This window comes from Micromys minutus (genome assembly GCF_963924665.1).
Source record: "Micromys minutus genome assembly, chromosome: 22".
Lineage (NCBI taxonomy): Eukaryota > Metazoa > Chordata > Mammalia > Rodentia > Muridae > Micromys > Micromys minutus.
In genome coordinates this window covers 4,767,081-4,775,672 of record NC_137957.1, presented here as the reverse complement: position 1 = coordinate 4,775,672, position 8,592 = coordinate 4,767,081, and the positions used below count along the sequence as shown (strand labels likewise).

The window sequence follows — 8,592 nt, the reverse complement described above, 5'->3', positions numbered from 1 at the left end:
TCCAAAGCACTCATATTTAACCACCTTAAAGAAACCAAGAACACAATTGAAATGTTGTTTACAGAAAAATTATTAATGCTGTGCATTGGAAGTTAAGGCTCTGTTATATCCTTTTTAAAGCACACTTCAGCTTTAAATGTGTAAATGGCAAGAATCAGGTAACAATCAACTAATACAAGAATCAGTAAATTAAAAAAAGAGCACAAGCTTTCTTAGAGTAAAACATTTTTCTTACACAAGACTTTTTTCATGGCATCTTTTACATCCTTATTTCGTAAAGAGTAGATTAGGGGATTCAACATAGGTGTGAACAAAATATAACATACTGAAGCTATTTTACGAAGTTCAGGATTATTTGGAGGCATGAGATACACAAAGGAAACAGTCCCATAAAGCAAACTTACAACCCCTAGGTGGGAGCTTCAGGTAGAAAAGGCTTTCTTTCTCCCTTCACTGGAATGGATCTTTAAAACTGTGGATGCAATATACATGTAAGATACTACAATAACAATTATTGTTGGCAAAATAATGAGCACAGCCAAACTAAGTGAGACCATCTTATTGATAAAAGTATTATAACGGGAGATCTTTTCAATTGGATTTAAATCACAGTAGAAGTGATCAATGACCCTAGAGGCACAAAAAGACATGGAGAATGTTACACTGATTTGGAGGATGGAACTGACCCAACCAAAGAGATAGGAACCAGCCACCAACTGGACACAGACACTCCTTGACATGCAAACACTGTAAAGGAGAGGATTGCAAATGGCAATAAAGCGGTCGTAGGCCATTACTGATAGTACAAAGGCTTCTGTAACCATGAAAAGTGCATAAAGAAAAAGTTGAGCAACACAACCCACACAGGATATAGTCTTTTTCTGAGATAAAATGTTTACCACGGCTTTAGGTACAATAACCGTGGAGTAGGAGAGGTCAATGAGGGAGAGATTGCCTAGGAAGAAATACATTGGTGTGTTCAACCTGGGATTAGTCACTATGATTCCAATCATGCTAAGGATTCCCAGAATAACCATCCCATAAGCAATAAGAAATAGAAGAAAGAGGACACTGTGGAGCTCTGGACAGACCCTGATGCCTACAAGAATGATGTCAGTCACTTCTGAGTGGAGAATGAAGTCAGTCACTTCTGATTGGTTGTCTCTTTCTTTGTCACCCATGGCAAATTTCTGCTTCAGGTTATAAAAGAAAATCAACATAAAAACTCCCCATAATGTATTAGCTATAACCAGTAACACTTCACAGTTTAAAAGATAAATAGTTGTCATGAACTTTTGTACCCACCACTCTTCTAAGTTTACACAGCTGCTAACTAAGATGAGAAATACCTTGCTTCTCCCTTAAGGGAACACAACTGGAGCACAACGTAATGTTACTCCAGAACAATGTGAACTTAAATATAATGTTGTTTGATACTTCTTATGTCTGCACTGTCATATGAGAAGCTATGGATTATATCTTATGGCTGAGATAATATTGACATTTTAAATACTGGTAAATTGATAATAATAAAAATATACTTTTCTAAAATTTAAATTTATTACTTAATAAATGTTTTATTAGTATTTCCCCTTCTTGTTTACAATAAACAATAAAGAAACAGAAAGCTAAGAGTACAAGGCAAAATAGTATAATCTTTCTATCAAATGGACCATTGCAACTACAGGTATTTATCAAAAGATATTTTCTTCAGAGGTCTTTTATAAAGTGGCCAATTTTCCACTCATGAAGCATAACTATTTAATTTTAATGCAAATAAAAATGTCAGTATGAGACATATTTTTATCCTGTGAAGTCTGATTTTTCATTTTTGTGTAAATTTGTCCAAAAAAAAACTGAAACATTTTTAACAACTTTATTTTACAAAACAAAGATAACTGTACAGATTTTAAGCATTTTTGCATAAAATTATACAATACATTTTGTCAGTACTTGTTTTTTTTTTAAAGGTTTGATGGTATGATAAAGATTCCACCAGTAACAATGAGCATAAAGTACATGTAAAACAAGATGCAACCTGGAAATAGTCAGAGTTTTCTTGGTGTGTAAAGATTTTTTTTTAATGTGAGAAAAAGTTTAAAGGCTTCCAGGCAAGAAGCCAATAAAAAACATTAACACATAGAAGAATATATTATATTAGACAGAAAATGTTAATGAGATTTTGATCTAATGGTAAGAACTCAGTAGTTTTAAGAATAAGTATACATTAATTTTCTAAAGCATCTAAACCATTCAATGTTCTTGTAGGTTAATAGGGAAGCAACATAAACAACCTTAATTATTTTGAAGCATTTCTGATTTTCTTACATTATAAAAAATATATTTATTATGAATTAAGTTGTCTAACAGCTAAAAATAACTTTATTATTTTTTGTAATATTTAAACCAAATGTTATTTGTTCTTCCCACAAAGGTATCAATAATAAAAACCTACAAATGATCCAAGAATCTTTTTAGATAGGGTTGAGATAAGTAGTATACCCACCATCAAAAATGGCAATATGTAGTTTTCTTTTGACTTTATAGCTCAATAATTATAAAAAATAAAAGTATAGCTATATTTTTATTTTCTTTGGATTAAAAAACTACTTCAGAACCAAAAAGCTTCCCTAATATCTTTTATTCAGTGCTTTCTTCAATAAAAGTCCATAAAGTTAATACATACAACTTTGAATTTATAGATGTAATGACACAACCCTTTTTGCTATTTTTGATATTCATCTTTACCCCTCTCCATCATATACCTGAAGTTTATCCTGAAAGGTTTATAATAGTTTGATCTCAGTGGTAGCTGACAGGAACTAAATTTACTGAGTAAGGTAGATTAAAGTGTTTATTTTGTTGGAGAAGAATACAAAATGTACTCTCATGTATACATATGCTCAGAGTACTTTCAAGTATTCACCATTTGTTCATTTGGAGTAGGAAAGAAATATTTTTACAGGAGACAGAGAAAACTTTTAAGGACCTTTAAGAGACATTAAATCATCTCACACATATCTGCCTTCCACAGTAAATCATAAGCTTGTGAGCTTTACTGTGATGATCATTTCAAAATGTATATTACATTAAATTTTTATTAGATATATTGTTACTAGTTTTATGTCATCGCTATGTTAGCAAGACTTTTATGAAAATGTTGCAAGTTCAATTTGCTTTGATATTTAATCAAAATTTAAAATCAAAAGAGAAGAAAGGAAGAAATCCCAGTTTCTATAACAAATCAAGAGCTACTTTGTTGCTACACCAATGAAAACAGCATAATTTTTCAAAGATAATCTGTATCTAACAAACCACTAATTAATGTGATTAGTATTTAAAAGCATATACTCTATGGCAGGAATTGTTTGGCACTGAACTGGAAACTTTTAAAAATATTCAATTCAGGACTATTTATAGCATGAATGTATTTTATGAAGGGTTTTTCATGATGTGACAGTGATCTTTTGTTTACTGCTAAATGACCAATAACAAGTTACCTCACTCAGTGACTCAGTGCTGATTTAACAAAAAACACAAAATTTAAAATAGTTTAGAGTAGCAATGCTGAAGGTTACAGTTAAGTGATTATTGAGCACAGCAGGCTTAGTAAAGGTGACTGTAAGAGCAAACCTGACTGTAAATGCTCCAGCATGTATTTCAGTCATGCTATAGATAACTTTGGATTCAGAAAAAAACAGTTAAATTTATCTAGAAATAAAAGCTGACTGTCTAACCTAAACTGTCACTAGATGGAGAAGTTTTAATATTGTGAAATTTATTAAGAAGTGAAATTAAGGCAAATGAGATAATAGAATTCATGTAACTCAAACTATAAATATCAACTATTGTATTTTTAGTCAGATTTCTTTAGGTAATAGAATACAATTCTCAAAGCTTATTCTAACCTGAATAATTTCTAAATTATGTCAACACATTTTTATCTACAAGAAAGTTATATTTTAATTATCTAGATAATGTCCTGGGTTTTCTTTTTATATGATAAAAACACATAAATATTTGATAAATATTCTTACCTTAGACTTTTGTATTTATACTCTCTTGTAACTGTTTTTACATGAAGTTGAAGAATTCCAATTGTTATTATTCTAAATAAAAGATAAATTTGTAAAATAACAAGATCAAAATTAAGCATTTTGAATAATATTAATTAATTCCCCTCATAGATTCTCTCATCCTTAGGGGCAACCAGACCTTGAAGGCCAATATTTAGCATTTCCAATTCATAACAAAAAAAAAAAAAAAAACAAGCCTCAACAATGTCAGGTTTTTTGTTATTTTATTTTTTATTTTTTTGCAGATGTATTTGGTAACATTCTTACTGCTTGAATCTAGAGCTAACATAGCTGAATGTCAGTGGTTCCAGTTAGACTTGACCTGGATGCCTTCCACGTTCACTGAGCACATGTCTTTCAGTCCTGATGAAGCTGGCCTTTGGTGTCAAGTAGCTGACTCTGAGCTTGGATTTCAAGTTCCAGACACAGACAATCCTGGGTCCAAATGGGTTTCTGTTTTGAGGTTTCTTTTCTGAAAGGAATAAGCAAGACTGAAAGAATAAGACTTACTATAGAAAGAGCAGCTACACTGACCTATCTTCCAGAGAGCCATCTATTCTTTATTAAACTCCAGATAAGAGGAGTCTCAACATGCACCACACAAACACTACACACATACATGCACGTGCACATACACAGACACACACACACACACACACACACACACACACACACACATTTAGAATCATGCTATTTCTGTTTCTTGTTGTTCATACAATGAATGCTTGGTGAGAAACCCTCTATACTGTTAAATAGATATGAAATATAGTACTGAATAATGTGTTTTCTGAAAACTAATTAGGAAAAATACGTGATATTTGCCGTAAAATGAATTTGTATGTAATATTTAAGAAATGCATGACTGTGTCTCCTAACTTAAAAAAAATCACTAAAGTACTTTTATACATGAATATGTCGTAATTTTTGACCACATAGCTTATGAGTATGTATGTGTAGAAATACGATCTAGGTTAAAGTATTAAACACTAAATATTCTCCATGCTAACAAACGTATGTGTTCCTTTGAAGGAAAAAAGAAAGCATACAAAATAAATTGAAAATTGAACCTAGCAGACAACTGATGCTACCACAAGGTGGAAGCATATCCACATCATAAGTTTTCTAAAGGCTTCTCAGTGTCCAAAGGGAAATCAGTGAGATGGCTTTCTACAAGTATTACATACCATATGTGTCTTTTCTTTACCCTGGAGCCTCTAAATAGTGGATGATGCTAAAATAACTGACACTAAAGAGAAAAATAAAATGAGCTTTTACCAAAACTTCTACTCCCAACTCTTTCTGACCTGACACTATCCTAGTAGTACCTTCCCTTGTCTAATCACTTTTCAAGGCAAGATACTAGAAATGAATGTCATATTTTAACTTAAATTGTTTGGTTTTCTTTATCTATAAAATCACCAGGTGATTTTTATAATGTTATATCATTTAAGTAGATAAGCTTGTACTACTTTATAATAGGATTCCTTTTTAGGAAAGTAACCTTGTCAAGTTACTTTCTTGAGCCTGAGATGTCCTTGCATTCTAGACTTCCAATTTAAAACTAGTCTTGAGCTGGCCCACTGGGATGTCAGGTCTCCCTAATCCACTTACTAGCAATGTGAGCTTGTGTTGGTGTGTACAGCATGACCAGGCAGCCAGAACAGCAGGCTCCTGGGTACTCACTGTTTCTCCCCTGCCACCTTTTCCTTCAGCTCACACAACACACATGAACACTTTATCTGAGACAGAATGCTCAGTAACAGGTACTGTAAGATAAAAAACAATGTCTCTCTCTCCCTGTAAAGGGCAGCAAACAGATATGCAAATACTTTGTTCATAACATTTCTAATGTATCTGCTTTAGAAAATAAATCACCCCAATGTGGTTTATTTAATAACTACAAAAACAAAATAACAAGCAACAACAAAAATAAAACCTAACATGAAAGCAAAAGAATCCAATATTTTCCCTAAAACTGTAGAAAGCTGGTACTACCTAATTTGTGCCAAGTTTTTAAGCAGTCTTCTGGAAATTTTATAAGTGGATAAAACAATTATTGTCTTCATGTTTCAAGCCAGACAGGAGAGAGGGCCAACGAGCCAGGAGAATGAATGGATATATGCAGCTTCAGGGGGAGAGAAGGTCTCTAGAAATTCTCAGACATCTGGAATGAGAGAGGCTCTTCAGAGTCAATGAGGGTGATCTTAATCAAAATGTCCAACAGTGAGCTATGGAACCTGAAGAAAACACTCCAGTAGCCAGACAGGACCTCCAGTGGAGGGATGGGAATACCGACCCCTCTACAAAACTTTTGACCCAAAATTCGTCCTGTCTAAAAAAAATGCAGGGACAAAGATGGAGCAGAATTGCCAACCAGTGATGGAGGATACAGAGTCTAAACTGACCATCTTTTGGAGCCATAGAAGTCTCCCAGTAGTAGAACTCGGTTTTACTCCGATACCACAAGAGGGAGCCCATGCTCTACACAGCCTATATGGCTAGGCACCAAAGACTGGATAATCTAGGATTAGTGCCTTGCTCAGTCATCAACAAAGAAGCCTCATCTGAGGCAGTAGATGGGAGCAAGTACAGAGACCCACAGCCAGATTTTATGTGGTAAGAGAGTCTTAATTGGAGGTTTCCATTGGATCTCTTCCCTCAGAGATTAAGGAAACCCATGGAAGAGGGACAGAAATTTTACAGGAGGCAGAGGGAATGTAGTACACCAAGAGAACATAGCCCAGCAAATCAACTAGGCAGACTCCATATGGACTCACAGAGACTACAGCAATAAGCATAGGACCTGCATAGGTCTGCACTAGATCCTTTGTGTATGTATTATGACTGTTTGCTTGGTGTTTTTGTGGGACTCCTAAGAGCAGAAGCAGGTATCTCTGACTGCTTGTTCCTTGGTCTTTGTTCTTCCTATTGGCTTGCTTTGTCCAGTCTTGATATGAGGACTTTTACTTGTTTTATTCTGTCTTGTTTGATGTGTTTGGCTGTTGTTTTTTGGAGGCTTGACCTTTTCTGAAGAGGAAACAGAAGGGGAGTGGATCTGGGGTTAAGGAGTGGTAAGGGCAGCTGAGAAAAGTGGAGGGATGAGAAACTGTGGTCAGGATGTTTTATATAAGAGAAAAATATATTTTAAGTAAAATAAATAAATAAAAATAAAGTCTTACACATGAGTACTTCATTAGTGTAACTTAACACTTTGTATATCCTCTTTGAATATTAAGCTATTGCTACACAGCAATACTGTAACTTGCATTTTACACCCAAAGTTGTCATTGTGTACATTGAAATGTATTTATTTTATCCACCTACAGAGAAATTTCCAGTAAACCTGTCTAGCCCTACCATAATGCAGTACCACTGAGTTCACAATCACTAACCATTCTTTTCAGGAAAAGATGCTAAAATTAACTTGGTGTTTGTTGGGATACATTGTGTGAAGCTGTGTCTCTGTATATTCAATTGTTAATTCTGTATCAGTATTATTTCTATGGCTCATTGCCTGTCTCACATTTTGTAAATATTTGTTTCTTCCCCACCTGCCTAAGGCAATCTAGAATTGTATAGCATTGACTTTAATAAAAAATTGAAAGCCAATACCTGGACAGGAAGTTAAAGGTAGACCTTCCAGGCAAAGATAGGCAGTCTGGGAGAATTAAGATGCAACCAATTTACCAGTGGACATGGAGGTGAACAGGTAAACCACAGTAGAGAAAGAGGTAGACCTGGCCACTTGCTGGAGCCTAAACCAGCATTAGTAAGGATGAGTAGTCAAGAAACTGCCAAACTAAGGCCTAAGCTTTAAAATATTAATAAGCCTCTGTGTCATTATTTATATTACTGCCAGGTCCCTGAAAGTCTCACTATATTTGGCAACCACAAATTTGGAATTGGTTCATTCTTTCACACACACACACGCACACACACACACACACACACACACACACACACACACACACACAAAATAATTGGCAACAAGTGTCACAACTTGTAGTCCTCCTTTAATTGAGGACGATTCTGGACAAGGTTTGAAAAACTGGTCTCCTCTCTTTTCCAAAAAAAGAAAAAGAAAAGCAAACAAAAAACATAACCCCTCAAAGCTGCTATTCTAGGCATCTGCTAGGCAGACAGATACATGGTCTAATAGGAAACTACTGGATGAGAATTGCCGAATTGCCAAAGCCAATGTTCCAGGAGGAGGATCTTGGCTTGGGTTGCATTTGAATAAGCAATCTCAGCATCACAGCTTACTTACCTAGGATTATGCCTGAAAACAGAATCATAGAAGACCTTCTATACTTTCTACAGCAAGGTTACACCTGCCACTGTAGCACCTTTACTTTCAAGAGTTTTAAACCCCAAGTGTTTAATTTTAGGGGTTTTTCTGCATTCTTCAGTGCTGAAAAACCAACTTCTGGAAATCATGTGTAAAAGTTAGGTATTTGGTTATTGCCTCTACCATGTGGACATGTGGCCTGTCCTGTAGCCCATTGAATCAGACCAG

General features: G+C 34.6%; 1 pseudogene across 1 annotated transcript; it reads right to left on the bottom strand.

Moving 5' to 3' along the window:
- Positions 1-212: 212 nt before the first annotated feature.
- Positions 213-1,181, bottom strand: LOC308434776 (olfactory receptor 9K2-like; annotated as a pseudogene). The gene has a single exon. The product of its transcript is annotated as an olfactory receptor 9K2-like (transcript).
- Positions 1,182-8,592: the final 7,411 nt, after the last annotated feature.